At 42.7% G+C, this 15,213-nt stretch overlaps 1 protein-coding gene and 1 long non-coding RNA gene across 2 annotated transcripts in view; one reads left to right on the forward strand and one right to left on the reverse strand.

Moving 5' to 3' along the window:
* Positions 1–15,213, forward strand: part of KCNK9 (potassium two pore domain channel subfamily K member 9) — a 144,139-nt gene that overhangs the window by 65,141 nt on the left and 63,785 nt on the right. The window lies entirely within an intron of this gene.
* The window catches only part of LOC138784292 (uncharacterized), a 43,297-nt gene that overhangs the window by 24,490 nt on the left and 3,594 nt on the right, over positions 1–15,213 (reverse strand). Inside the window, exon 2 of the long non-coding RNA XR_011361804.1 lies at positions 13,882–14,132. This is a non-coding gene — a long non-coding RNA (uncharacterized lncRNA). The remainder of the gene's footprint in view (positions 1–13,881; positions 14,133–15,213) is intronic.

Genomic DNA, 15,213 nt, shown 5'->3' on the forward strand with positions numbered 1-15,213 from the left:
GTGACAGCATTGTTAAAGGGGCAGCACTGTGTCTGGCGGGGGGGCCTGACGCCCGACAGTCAGAGCGGCACCTTCGTGTCGGGCTGGGGCCTACCGAAGGATCCAGAGCAGCAGCAAATCTTCTTAAAAAACCTCTCCTGCTCTGGACAGTTCCTGACATGGACAGAGGTGGCAGCAGAGAGCACTGTGTCAGACTGGAAAGAATATACCACTTCCTGCAGGACTCATGGCAGCTGATAAGTACTGAAAGACTGGAGATTTTTTAATAGAAATTAATTAAAAATTTCTGGCACTTTCTGGTGGCAGTTGATTTGAAAGGAAAAAAAATGGTGAACAACTCCAATTTGGAGCTGGGTTCACACACTGTATACTTCAGGCAGTATTTGGTCCTCAACTCAGGTCCTCATAGCAACCAAAACCAGGAGTGGATTGAAAACACAGAAAGGCTCTGTTCACACAATGTTGAAATTGAGTGGATGGCCGTCATATAACGGTAAATAACTGCCATTATTTCAATATAACAGCCGTTGTTTTAAAATAACAGCAAAAATTTGCCATTAAATGACGGCCATCCACTCAATTACAACATTATGTGAACATAGCCTTTCTGTGTTTTCAATCCACTCCTGGTTTTGGTTGCTATACAGCCTCACAAATACAGCCTCAAATATACATAGTGTGAACCCAGCCTTAAGGTGTAAAATTTGCCAAACTTTTCCCTTGGTAACTACTGGGGGCTAAGTGACAACTACCCTTACTAGTGTTTTGTGCATCAGCGAGGTTGTCCCTCCCCTTCCCAAGAAAACCCAAAACCCCAGAACCAGAACCTCCCATTGAACTCTGCTCATTTTGAATCTTTTTCTATGTTCTAAGCTCCACACAGCCATCATATCCGGGTTCTGTTTGTTCGGGAGACCTGCTGGTGGTATTGTTATTGCCGGCCATTGTCTCACCTGACCCGTACAAATTGTGCATTGGAAGGAAACAAAAAAAAAAGGGAAGTGTTCCAGGGTGTAGGATATAATGATGTTTTACAATTTGTATCGTTTTAAGCTCGAGCACTTCAGGTCTCACCAATGTATTCACCAGTCACCTCGGAGGCTTTGCGGGAACTTGGCACATCACCAATATGGCAAGAAAAGCATAAAACCTGAGCTCCTCGTCTCTTTTGTGTATAAACCGGCGCTCGTCTCTCCGAAAGCAAAGCAGCCGGTGGCATTGTGTTCTGAATGGGGTCGGGGAAGAAAGACTGAACAAACACTTGAATTAGTGAGATGTGGAGCAGTCGGAGCTACTTAAACCCAAGTAACAATGGAGAATAAAGACATAATATTGGTATTACTGTTACCAATACAAATGGAAGGGCAGTGGCACACAGTTGTGTTGTGTGATTAATATCAAGCTTGTTCTCTCTACCCTTATTACTTAAAGGGATCGTCCAGAGGCACAAAAACATGACTACTCCACTAATAAAACACTTACTAGATGTCCTTGTGTCTGAACGGAGTAAAGATCATGGAGTCAAACAAATGTAATTATTTTGTGATGCCATCACAGAGCTGACCCCGCCACCCCCATATGGGTTGGTCCATCACTGGTCCTGCATAGTGTTGAGCTGACTTGCCAAACTGTGTCGGGTCCGGCAATGTTCTCGGAATGCGAATGCTTGACTCCCGGCGGCTGGAGATATTGGATGCCTCCCTAGGGCTGCCTAGAAAACATGGGTGCAGCCTATGGCCTATGACTGTATCCATGTTTTCCAGGGCTCCCTAGGGAGGCATCCAATACATCCACCTGAGTGTTCAGGTTCGGAGAACGTTGCCGAACATGAATGCCAGACCTGGAATCCTCTTCTTTCTTGCTAGCCGATTCGCCTGCATTCCCACCCGTCTACCATCGAGCACCTTTCACCCGTATGACCCAAAACAGGTCAATGGCCACAGCTAGAGATGAGAAAATTTCCCCCAATTTTTTTGGACTGATAAAACTTGGTCCATTGCACTGAAAAGTCATATATGACACTTTATGTTCTACTAAAACTATATCCATGCTAAACATGAAAAGGAAAAAGTTAAGGAACAGCAGTAATGGGCAGGGCTTAATTCGAGGGTTGGTAGGTTGGTTCAGCTTTATCCCCCCGTACATTGGACCGGACAGTCACTCCTGGGCCCTGTGTTGTTTTGGTAACCCTTAACAGTCCTGACTTTGGGATTAGAGGTCAGGGTCTCAATCCATCAGTATTGTTATTCCGCAAGGTATTTACATTGAATTGTGAGAGATTGACTGACATAACATGGGCTTAATGTGGCTACAACACTCATCATTTGAGGAGACTTTGGGGCCACTGCTGTCACTTGTGCCTATACACCATGCAACGTCATTGTACAGTAAGCTCTTTATCTATTTATCTATGTAATAACCTATTGACTATTAGCTTATATGAATTGCTGGGGCTGCTCTCCACAGATAAGAGCCGAGTCCTCTGCTGTGACCAGATCATGTAGAAATAATAAAGAGAGTCGTCCTGTAGCCAAGAACATGTTTCCAGGAGCACTAGGACCCATTGGGCTTAGAAGCCCATAGAGATCTAGTAAACACACCCCATGCTAGTCACACTGGAGACGGGGAAGATGTAGAACCCATTGGGACTGGACCCAACTGCATATCAAGGGTATATGTTTAGTATAGTGCAGCCATGGGTCAATGGAGAATTGGAATAACCCCAACTTGTAATGACCCCACCTATCATCCCCCGTGTCCCACCAAGTCAGTGAAAGCCGGGAAACTGACCAGTGGGTTCTCTTATTTTTTTCCCCAACAAAGAATAAAAAGTGCTAGCCAAATAAAAAATAAAAAATTTCCCCAACACCTGTACCCCGAGGAGCTGTTCCTAGGAAGTGGGATTGACATTATGAATTATGGGCACGAGATTCTGGAGTATTTTTCATGTTGTCCGCGAGTCCTACAGGGAAAGTTTACACAGTTTAGATAATAGGGCAGATATCACAGGATAGATTTGCTCCTCAGGGGTGTGGAAAGTTAGGCCCCGCCCATGCAGATATTGTTAATATTTCTTCATTGGTTGTTACCTAGTGTCAGTTACTCTGTCCGGAAAACAGGAACAGTGGCAGTGCCCCTGGGCCTGTATCACACACGGGGTCCTGTATGGCAGTGGCAGTAAGGCTGGGAGCACACTATGGGGGAAATGTATCATCCGGCCGATTTGCGCATTATTTTATTCGCAAATTGCCGATTTGCGAATAGAAAATTCGCAAATCGCCACTTTCCGCCGAGTATGCCAGGGGGGCGGGGAGGGGGTGTGAAGGGGGCGGAACGGAGGGCGCGGACTTAGAGTCCGCGCGATTCACCATCCGTTCCGCCAAAAGATACGCCGAAAACCTACTCCAGTCCTTAGCTGGCGTAGGTTTTCGGCCAAACGCAGGCGGACTGCCTCTACATAAATCCAGGTAGCGCTGGAGATGCGGGGGCATTTTTAAGTCCGGCGTAAAAAACGCCGGACTTAATAAATGTCTCCCTATGTTTTTTTCATGAAGAAATAAGGATGGAAAAACTGATGCATTTCTGTACATCTGTTTTTATCTGTTTTTTTTATTGACTTCCATTAAAAAAAAAAAACTTCAGAATGCATGCTTTTTTAACGTACACAAAAATGTGGTTGACAATGTTTTTGTGTACGTTAAAAAAAGGTTTGATCCCTTTTTTTATCGTGAAGTTAATGGAATTGACAAAAATGGATTGTAAAAACATAGTGTAAACCCAGTCTAAGGGCCCTATTACACGGAGTGATTATCGGCCGATTCGGCTTACTCCAATTATTGCTCCCTGTAATAGCGACAACGATCAGTCGACGAAATGATCGTTGGCTGATCAATGGTTTACGTTTGGACTTAAAATCGTCGGGCGCCGACTGTGCATTGCTGTGTGTAAATAACTATGTGCAATAGCGATGCCCGGCCGATGGCTGACAATTGGCCAAACACCTCTCCCCGCTCCAGGTCTTCTCTCCTGTGCTCCATAGCTTCCTGGTCCCGGTGGCTGTAGTGTCTGAGCGGCCTGTCAGCTAACGATGTCCATGCAGCCTTTGCTGCCCGAATATAGGGCTGTCTAATAGGTCCAGTAAACGAGCGGCGATCTAGCAGATTGGAACTTCGTTTACTAAAATGATCGTGCGGTAGTAGTCCGATATAATAGTACCCTAAGTCTGATAGGGTCAGTGTACTCATGACAGCGCCCTTTACTGTGTCCCTGCCTGATCATTCCATCCCGCCTCCTTCTGGGTAATACGGACCATGTCGCCAGCTCACTGGGCAGAAGTGTAACCAGTATCATCCACCTATTAACCAAAACCAACAGTGTCCGTCCAAATCACAGAAATGTGAATCTTTAGTTTTTTTTTTTTAATTTACAATTTTGTAATTATTTTGTTTTTATGTTTTCGCTTTAAAAATTTAACTCTAAAGGTTTAAGAAATCAGTAATTTATTTGTAATTTGTGTTAATCTAATCTATGAATTAATGGATTATCCGGGGCTGGAAAAGATCAATTAGCAAATTTAGTTTGTTTTCTTTACTTTACTTCGGGCAAATCTGTGCTCATGTATAAACTGGTTTTCTGCTGTTTATCCAATTATAACTGCAGGGAATTTAATTCACCTTCTATCTCCCTAATGTTATCTGTGTCCTCCAACCCATCTACAGTACCATGGCGGTATATAGCCCAGAAAGAGAGCGCCTTATGCTCATGCATGTGCAATTTGGTAGATAGGGGCAATATTATAGTAGTTATATTCCTGTATATAGGAGCAGTATTATAGTAGTTATATTCTTGTATATAGGAGCAGTATTATAGTAGTTATATTCTTGTATACAGGAGCAGTATTATAGTAGTTATATTCTTGTATATAGGAGCAGTATTATAGTAGTTATATCCCTGTATATAGGAGGCAGTATTATAGGTATTATAGTAGTTATATTCCTGTATATAGGGAGCAGTATTATAATAGTTATATTCCTGTATAAAGGGAGCAGTATTATAGTAGTTATATTCTTGTATATAGTAGCAGTATTATAGTAGTTATATCCCTGTATATAGGAGCAGTATTATAGTAGTTATTGTCTTGTATATAGGAGCAGTATTATAGTAGTTATATTCTTGTATATAGGAGCAGTATTATAGTATTTATATTCCTGTATATAGGAGCAGTATTATAGTAGTTATATTCTTGTATATTAGAGCAGTATTATAGTAGTTATATTCCTGTATATAGGAGCAGTATTATAGTAGTTATATTCCTGTATATGGGAGCAGTATTATAGTAGTTATATTCTTGTATATAGGAGCAGTATTCTAGTAGTTATGCGGTTCAGGGAAGAAACAGAGTGCTGCACCTCACACCTATGGCTGATACTAGTGCCGCTTGGCTAAATATAAAACACATCAGAATTTTGTGTATGAATTGATCAAGCCATACTGCCCCATGTACCTCGTGCCGGTATCTGATACACATGGGTCCCTACACTAAGTCCACACCGTGCCAGTCAGTGGCCACCAACCCCGCAGGCGCGCACAGCCAGGGAACGGGGGCCATGGGACGGCCCTGCGACCCCCATGCCACAGGACCAGACCCAAAAACACCACACCAGAACCCGGCCAGCACCGCCGGCGGAGAAGGTCGCCCCCAAGCAGCACAAGTCTGGATAAGGTATTGCGCTCACCATAGCTGCAGCAAACAGAATGGGAAAAAACAGGAGGGATTAAAACCATGTGCACTCAGGTGTCTCCTGCTAATTGCGGTCATGTGGGTCTCACCAGGAGGAGTGCAAAACACGGAGAAAAGAGAGAAACAAAATGCGGTTCAGGGAAGAAACAGAGTGCTGCACCTCACACCTATGGCTGATACTAGTGCCGCTAGGCTAAATATAAAACACATCAGAATTTTGTGTATGAATTGATCAAGCCATCGCTGACCGACACGGTGTGGAGTTAGCGTAGGGACCCGTGTGGACCAGAGGACCTGCGCGGTGGTACACGGGGCAATATGGCTTGATCAATTCATATACAGACACTCTGGTGTTGATTTTTAATATAGGCCTAGCGGCATGAGTATCAGCCATAGATGGGATGTGCAGCGGTTCCATTCTCTCCAGTTCGTATTCTAGTAGTTATATTCTTGTATATAGGAGCAGTATTATAGTAGTTATATTCCTGTATATAGGAGCAGTATTCTAGTAGTTATATTCTTGTATATAAGAGCAGTATTCTAGTAGTTATATCCTTGTATATAGGAGCAATATTATAGTAGTTATATTTCTGTATATAGGAGCAGTATTATAGTAGTTATATTCCTGTATATAGGACCAGTATTATAGTAATTATATTCTTGTATATAGGAGCAGTATTATAGTAGTATATCCCTGTATATAGGAGGCAGTATTATAGTAGTTATATTCCTGTATATAGGAGCAGTATTATAGTAGTTATATTCTTGTATATAGGGGGCAGTATTATAGTAGTTATATTGCTGTATATAGGAGCAGTATTATAGTAGTTATATTCCTGTATATAGGGAGCAGTATTATAGTAGTTATATTCCTGTATATAAGGGGCAGTATTATAGTAGTTATATTCCTGTATATAGGAGCAGTATTATAGTAGTTATATTCTTGTATATAGGAGCAGTATTATAGTAGTTATATTCCTGTATATAGGAGCAGTATTATAGTAGTTATATTCCTGTATATAGGAGCGGCATTATAGTAGTTATATTCCTGTATATAGGAGCAGTATTATAGTAGCTATATTCCTGTATATAGGAGCAGTATTATAGCTGTTATATTCCTGTATATAGGAGCAGTATTATAGTAGTTATATTCCTGTATATAGGGGAAGTATTATAGTAGTTATATTCTTGTATATAGGGGGCAGTATTATAGTAGTTATATTCCTGTATATAGAAGCAGTATTATAGTAGTTATATTCTTGTATATAGGAGCAGTATTATAGTAGTTATATTCTTGTATATAGGGAGCAGTATTATAGTAGTTATATTCCTGTATATAGGAGCAGTATTATAGTAGTTATATTCTTGTATATAGGGAGCAGTATTATAGTAGTTATATTCCTGTATATAGGAGCAGTATTATAGTATTTCTATTCCTGTTTATAGGAGGGAGTATTATAGTAGTTATTGTCTTCTATATAGGATTCAGTGTTATAGTAGTTATATTTTGCATACATTTTCTTTTTCCGCCATCTCCCAATATATAACTCTTTTTCCTCTATAGGGCTTGCTTGCTTCTTCCTCGCTCTTCCCTGTAGATACTTCACATTACCATGAATGACACCATTGCCCAGTTCGCGTCTTTGCCTGCAATCAATAATCCCCGCAGAAAGGAATGAGCGAAGTTATTGGTGAGATCAACAGTTTAGATAGTGAAATGTAGCTTGCGGAGCAGCTTGGGGAGTATACGGCTGCACTGCTTCTTATATCTGACAGCTCTTCTGATAACCCCCTATATAATGTATATCCAGCACTGGGATGTGAGACTCCGGAGTCGCAGTATAACTTCTGTGCATTATTCCGGGACTCAGAGGTCATCGCATCATATGTTGTTATTGTGGATTGGCCATCTCCGTATCCTTTGGCTGGAGTCTTGTATTTTAATATTTTCTCTATAAATAGAAGAGAGCGGTGGCGTCCGGAGTGTCTGGACTGTGGTGGAATAGCTCCACCAAGAGGCGTCACCACAAGCTGGAGTGACCAGCGGATACGAGACATCCGCATACTGGACCTGCAGGACATGCGGCCGTCCCCGTACATCTGATATTAACCCATAGTATACATAGATCACTCAATGAAGGGGACTCTTAAAGGGGTTTAAAGGGAACGTGTCATAGGAAAATGACTTGACTGATTATTTTTTAACAATTTGTGGTTATTTTTTCCCATGTGCCTATGGCCACTATGCCTAATACCAAGTAAAAGGGGCTATTCAGGATGACAAAAACAAAGCTGCTATCTTCCTGAAAGAGCGCCACTCTTGTCCTTAGTTTGTGTGCGGTATTGCATCTCAATGGAGCCAAGCTGTAACACCACACACAACCTGAAGACAGGGGTGGCGATGTTTTGGGAAGAAATTTGTATGTTTTTTTAAATCCTGGATAACTCCTTTAACACTTCCTGTTCTGTTCCCGGCTGTGTCCTCCTTATCATCACATGCAATATTAGGCCATGTTCACACAATGCATGTTTTGTATAAATCACGTCCGTTGTTGCAATTTATACAGATTTGTAATTTACTACTACTACTTCAAAATCTCCAGTCTTCCAGTACTTATCAGCTGCTGTATGTCCTGCAGGAAGTGGTGTATTATTTCCAGTCTGACACACTGCTCTCTGCTGCCACCTCTGTCCATATCAGGAACTGTCCAGAGCAGGAGAGGTTTTCTATGGGGATTTGCTGCTGCTCTGGACAGTTCCTGACATGGACAGAGGTGGCAGCAGAGAGCACTGTGTCAGACTGGAGAGAATACACCACTTCCTGTAGGACATACAGCAGCTGATAAGTACTGGAAGACTAGAGATTTTTTAAATAAAAGTAAATTACAAATCTATACAACTTTCTGACACCAGTCAATTTGTGTACATAAAGGAAAAAAAAAGAATTCTGACCTTTGTGGACCATAATAGGATGTATTGAGTTCGAGTGCCAGGATGGAGATGAGCTATATATAATGTTTGTGTTATTTTTTTCATATAGAACGCCTTGTCTCTTTAATGATGTGTGTGTGTATATATATATATATATATATATACACATATATAAAGTGTATTTATGGCTATACATTTGCAGCGTGGTCGAATCTATTACAGTGCGTGTTATTAGTGATCTGTACGCTGTATATAAAACTACATATATATATATATATATATATATATATATATATATATATATACTGCCTGTATATAGCTGCTCATTATATCCGACATACGACGCGATGGAAGCTTCTCCTCCCGGCTCGGCCTTGTTAAAGGAGATGAATAGGAAGCGATTGCTGGGCTGTAGAAGGGATTATGGGTAATTATTGTTTTCTTAGCCCTTGTATAATTATTGGTGTTTATATCATCATCACCCCCCCCCCCCCCCCCCGCATTATTGATTGAGTGGGAGGCAGATAGTAAATATTTCATGCCGCGTAGTGTAAGACGGGAGGACGCGGCACTGGAAGACGACACATATGTAGATCTGGTGTAAACAAGCTGCGTCTTCTTATATCTTTACTATTAAATAATTCATCATAAATTTTATAAAAAAATAAGAGAAACCTTGAATGTGCCCGGAAAGCAGAATGGAGACGGCCGCACGCCCAAGGGTTAATCATCTATAGAGCGGTGTATTCTATGGCTTCTGCCCTAAGGCCTCTATTATTGCCCTGTGACTGATGACCACGGGGTCACGGCCATGTGTCCTGACCGCAGCCCCATATCCCAGCGGTCCCATCAGTGCTGGATATAGAGGTGGATAAGATGTATGGCCAGAGCTGCCTGATGCATGGACTGCAGAGATAGGCGGCGTTCACACCTTCAGTAAGACCGGAACTCATGATGATGCCGTTTAAATATCGCTTCTGTACTGACATAAGGTCCTATTCCACGGAACGAATGTCGTTCGTATTCGGCCGATATCGGCCGCTACGAACGATAATCGTCCCGTGGAATAGAGTGCAACGATCAGCCGACATCGTTCATGTCGGCTGATCGTTGCAGTCGCTTGTTTTTAAACATGCGACTGATACAGCAACGATCTGCTGCCGTCGCTCTGTTGAATAAGAGCGTCAGCAGCAGACGCTGCTGTATCCTATGGGCTGCCCGGACGATCAGCGATCACCCGGGCAGCCCCCCCCGCAGCTCCCCGCCACCCCTCCCGCACTCACCCGCTCGCTGCAGCCGCGCTGAATAGCGGCGGCAGCGAGCGGGGAACGAGGAGATAACGAGCTCTGAGAGCACTGGTTTGCTCCTCTTAACGACCGGTGGAATAGGGGCATTAGCCCTTCGACATTAGCCCTTTGCTCCTTAGGGCCCTATTCCACCGGACGATTATCGTTTGCATAATCACTAACGAATAACGATCTCAAACGACCGCTATTGCGAAAACGTTCAGTCATTTCCATGGAACGATAATCGTTACTTATGATCGTAATTGCGATTGTTTTTTCTTCGCTATTCCTTCGCTATTGCGTTCGTATCTATTGCAAACGACCGAACGACGTCTTATTCAATGCGAACGTTTTGCGAACGAGCAACGATAATAATAGGTCCAGGTCTTATAAAGCGATCAACGATTTCTCGTTTGGTCGTTAATTGTTAACTGCATTTCAACTGAACGATTATCGTATAGATTCGAACGATTTAACGATAATCTGAACGATAATCGTCCGGTGGAATAGGGCCCATAGCACATTGACCATGAAGAAACCGTAATTACGGAATGTGGGAATGCCCTCTAACTAGAGACAAGCCCGTCTAAACAAAGGAAAACATCCCAGTAGTAGCTGGATCCAGTCCTGGCAAACTGGGCGGAGATTCCGAGGACTGGATCCAGCTTTTCCAGACTCCCGGGGTGGAGCGGCAGAGGGCGGAGCAGGTGGCTTTGCTTCGTTTGCTCATCTCTACCCCGACCTGTCTCCCATAGCTGTAGGATTGTAAGAGCTTGGGCTGATCCCGGCAGTCAGAGAGAGCATCTGGCCTGGGACGGATCAGGAGAGCCGCCACCAGTCCTGGAACGTATTACAAGGCCTATCCTCCTATGTGGAGTAAGTGGACAAATCCCAGGCTATGGCCACGACCAAACATTGTCCTTCTTTTTGGCCATTTGGCGTTTTTTTTTGGACTGCCGTCATTTCGAGGCCAAATAACCTCCATTATTTTAAACTAACGTCTGTGAACAGATGGGGAAAAAAACAGCTGAATTTTGCAAAAGCAAGTGGTAAATAATGAGCATGTTCATTACTGGGACGGACAAAGTCATATATGTTATTGTATAATGCGCGCGCACTGCCGGACCATTTCCAGTTGACTTCAAAGGAGCCTGTTATTATACTGAAAATACAGCTGTATTCTTACCCCAAAAATGTTAGTATTTTGGTATTATTTTAACCTTATTATTTAGCCTTAGTGGAGAGACCCCAACTGATCCAAGCTTCCAGCTGCCTTGTGTTTGTAGTTACTCTGAGTGTTCCCGTATAGAGGCTGGAGAAGAGCGAACTGGCCGAAAGTTCACGTTTGCAGGAACCCGACTGATTGCTATGAATCCTGCTGCCTGGAGAAGGTCGATGCAGCCTGAAGCTCAGGAGCCTATGGTCTGTGGTTGTATCCACGATTCCCAGGCAGTCCTTGGGCAGTATCCACCTTCTCCAGGCAGAGGGATTCAAATGCCAATGGTTTGAAGTTGTGCAAGCGTGAACTTTCGGCAAGTTCACTTATCTCCAGTATGGACGGTAACTAGAGACAAATCCAAAACTATTGTGATTATGGCTTTTCTCGCCCCATAACTGATGTCTATGGGGTCACAGCCATGTTTCCAGACTGCAGGAAGAGGAGCCCCATCAGTGCTGCATATAGAGTTGGATATGATGGAGAAATGCCCGCGTGTATGGCCAGAGCAGCCTGATGCATGGACTGCAGGGATAGGCGGCATTCACACCTTCAGTAAGACCGGAACTCATCATACTGTCGCTCCAAAGCACATTGACTGAATGGTACGAATGAGAAAATTTAAACAGTTTTGGAGCCCTCGGCATCATGATGAAGGATGATGCTGGGAGTTTCGAGGTCTGGTCCACAGCATACAGTCCGTGTACAGACCACAGATGACCCCGTAGTGTTGTACAGAGTCCTATGTGGCACGCATGGTGCACGCTTACATTCATGGCAGTTCGAGATCCTTCAATAGAAGTTGCATAGAGGCCACCACAGTCTCAGGAGGAGCAAGGCATGATGGGAATTGTAGTTCTGCGGCAGGTTCCCCATCCCTGGTATAACTCACTGCATGTACGAAAATCACAAACTCAGCTCCTCTACCTCCACCACTTGCTGTGAGGACAGGAGGGTGATGGACAGGTTCATTATTGTGTCGGTGCTCAGTGTATCCACATGAACACGTTGCTTCCCGGACCTGTGCCGAATATTAATGTGTGGGGAGAGACGAGGAGAGGCGGGTGGGCTCCGCGGATGGGGACGTGCGCGCTGGATGTAACACATGTACATACTGAGGATGAGGCGTAGGCTAAAGAACTGCAGGAAGATACAATGAGGTCAGCACCGTCTGGTGAGACTCCATGTACTTTACTTAGGCTGGGTTCACACTACGTTTTTGCAATCTGTTTTGATCCGATTTTCAATTGACTTCCGTTATAAAAAAAAAAAAAAAAAAAAAGAATCAGAACAGATCCGTTTTGATCTGTTTTTTTTTTTTAAGTAGAAGTCAATGGAAAACCAGATGCACACAAATGCATCAGTTTTTTCCATCCGTTTTTTGCAAAAAAAAAACAAAAACGGATGAATAAAACGGATTGCAAAAACGTGGTGTGAACCCAGCCTTACACTTTTTTGAAGTTATTCTTTACTCCAGGAATCTGTGTTATCTGCGGCTTTAAACAAAAAAAGAGCGTTCAAACATCCCTCACCCCCCCCCCCCCCGCACACCTAAACAGCAATCCAACAGTTTAGTCCCTTTAAGAACGCCGCCATTTTTTCCTTTTACTCCTTGCCTTATATACTGTATATGAGACTGCTTCTATAGCAGGACTGTTGTACTTATTAATTACTGTCTGTATAATTTATTAAAGGGGTACCCCAGCCAAAATATTTTTCAAAATAGTTCTTTCAAATCAACTGGTGTCAGAATGTTATATCGATTTTTATTATTATCTACTTCTATTGTAAAAATTTCCAGTATTCCAGTACTTATCAGCTGCTGTATGTCCTGCAGGAAGTGATGTCTTCTCTTCAGTCTGACACAGTGCTCTCTGCTGCCACCTCTGTCCATGTCAGGAACTGTCCAGAGCGGGAGAGGTTTTCTATGGGGATTTGCTGTTGCTCTGGACAGTTCCTGACATGGACAGAGGTGGCAGCAGAGAGCACTGTGTCAGACTGAAGAGAATATACCACTTCCTGTGATACATATATACAATGAGGTCAGCACCGTCCATGTACTTTACTTAGGCTGGGTTCACACTACGTTTTTGCAATTCGTTTTGAACCGATTTTCAATTGCAATGTGTTCTGATCTCGGCCTCCTTTTTTTCTGCCTGCAGCCATGTAAGTTTTCTCGCTGTGACTTTTTGATCCTCTTTCATTTCCATGGAATTTTTATGTGATGCGACAATTTTAACAATTGGTAATTTTCTTATTTAATGTTTTATGCTTAATAATTAGTTTGGAAAATGGCAACTAAAGGATAGTTGGATTTTTTATTAGGGGGATTTAAAAAAAAATATATTTTTTTTTATAGAAGAATTTTTTGTTAGTCCTGAGTAGAGGACAACTCCAGCATATTTGTTTCTGATCTGCGGCATTTGGAAAACAGAGAAACCTAGAAGATTGTCGGCAGGAGAATCCCCCCTGCTCCGTCTAGTCGGCTCTTATATTATTTCCCTTCTTATTCCCCTAGGGTAGATATATGTATATACCAGGCAGGTTTATATTCAGTTATTGTAGATTTACCTACCACATCAGCTGGAAGTTTCCTCCAAGCATCTACTACTCTTTCATACACATATAATAGAGACTGTTTCCATTGCTGAGACTGTGATGGACTGTGTCCCCCCCGGTGATCGATCTCCTGCCCTCGTGTTTCCTACCTGACGGCCGCGGCTGTTATCTGTGTTAAGAGCAGGTAATTCTTCTAGGTGTAAATGGATTGAGGAGAGAAGTGTCGGCTCCTGGGGGACGGTGATGTTTGCCGGGGATTATGGGAAAACTTCTCAGCAGAATCACAGAGCGCTCAGAGAACAGCAGCGTGTTTGTCTTTCAGTTCTTCCGGCGCTGATTGTCTGAGAATCCTAATGTGTCCGTCCTGGAGCGAGAACAATGGAGGCTACTGGGGATTGTACTATAGAGGAAAGGAGTGAAAGGGTTAAAATGTCAGAGAGTCACTCATAAAAATATGTAATATAACAACCAATTCATAAGGAAAGTGTCCGGACATTCACCAGCAGAATAGTGAGTGCAGCTCTGGAGTATAATACAGGATGTAACTCAGGATCAGTAATGTAATGTATGTACACAGTGACCTCACCAGCAGAATAGTGAGTGCAGCTCTGGAGTATAATACAGGATGTAACTCAGGATCAGTAATGTAATGTATGTACACAGTGACCCCACCAGCAGAATAGTGAGTGAAGCTCCGGAGTATAATACAGGATATAACTCAGGATCAGTACAGGATCAGTAATTTAATGTATGTACTGTACACAGTGACGCCACCAGCAGAATAGTGAGTGCAGCTCTGGAGTATAATACAGGATGTAACTCAGGATCAGTAATGTAATGTATGTACACAGTGACCACTCCAGCAGAATAGTGAGTGCAGCTCTGAAGTATAATACAGGATCAGTACAGTATCAGTAATGTATGTACACAATACCCAATCAGCAGAATAGTGAGTGCAGCTCCGGAGTATAATACAGGATGTAACTCAGGATCAGTAATCTAATGTATGTACACAATACCCAATCAGCAGAATAGCGAGTGCAGCTCTGGAGTATAATACAGGATGTAACCCAGGATCAGTAATGTATGTACACAGTGACCCCAACAGCAGAATAGTGAGTGCAGCTCTGGGGTATAATACAGGATGTAACTCAGGATTTGTAATGTAATGTATGTACACAGTGACCACACCAGCAGAATAGTGAGTGCAGCTCTGGAGTATAATACAGGATGTAACTCAGGATCAGCAATGTAATATTTATATAATGATTCAACTTTTTGTCTGGATTAATTAATTTGATCCATTTGCAGATATATTATTTCCTATTTGTCAGTAAAATTGATTTAGGTGAAACCATCTGCGTCACTGGAGGATAAATATCCAACATTAGAAATATGAAAACTAATAAGAGTGATGGGGGGGGGATGTAATAGAGAGATGACAGGATGTTAATGTCTTTATTACAATCAGACTCCGGGAT

The sequence above is a fragment of the Dendropsophus ebraccatus genome, chromosome 2, assembly GCF_027789765.1.
Source record: "Dendropsophus ebraccatus isolate aDenEbr1 chromosome 2, aDenEbr1.pat, whole genome shotgun sequence".
Taxonomy (NCBI): Eukaryota; Metazoa; Chordata; class Amphibia; order Anura; family Hylidae; genus Dendropsophus; species Dendropsophus ebraccatus.